Source organism: Myotis brandtii, unplaced genomic scaffold, assembly GCF_000412655.1.
Source record: "Myotis brandtii unplaced genomic scaffold, ASM41265v1 scaffold548, whole genome shotgun sequence".
NCBI lineage: Eukaryota > Metazoa > Chordata > Mammalia > Chiroptera > Vespertilionidae > Myotis > Myotis brandtii.
In genome coordinates this window covers 2,625,919-2,626,564 of record NW_005370031.1, presented here as the reverse complement: position 1 = coordinate 2,626,564, position 646 = coordinate 2,625,919, and positions in this window count along the sequence as shown.

Here is a 646-nt window from a genome sequence, read left to right as displayed (position 1 = left end):
ATAAAATAAATATTATATTCACACACCTTTAAGGGTCTATTACTGAGTATCTACTGGAACCAAAACAAAAGAAAACAAGATATCCTAAGTCTTTCCTTGTATTTTCCCCATGTCCACTTCTATGAATGCTCACTTAGAGAAGAAACTCCAACCTACTTCATTCTACATCACAGATGGCTTCACAACTGTCATAGAAGAACAGCCTCATCAATCTTCTCCCAATGTTTGAGTTCCCCAATGTTTCACTACTGGAAAAGTGTTTCAGTCACAAAAAATGCAGGTATACAAAAATACTAACACATATTCCAGAGACTGTGGGGAGAATATGCCCTCCCTGCCCCCCAAATTCATAAAAGGAGAAAATTCTGATTCTTACCTCTATAAAAATCATAATAAGCTTAGGGGTAAATGCATATAATACATTTTTGAATATGCTATAATTTGGGGGCAATTTGAGTTGAAAATGTCAGCATAAAACAGAATAATCCTATATAATAAAGAGGCAATATGCAAATTAACCCTCACACCCTCACAGGATGGCCACCTACGACCAGGTCGGCAGGGGGGTTAGTGAGGGATGACCAAATGACTGAACAAGCAGGCTGCGTGGGGTGACCAGGCTGGCAGGGAGGGCAGTTGGGGGTGA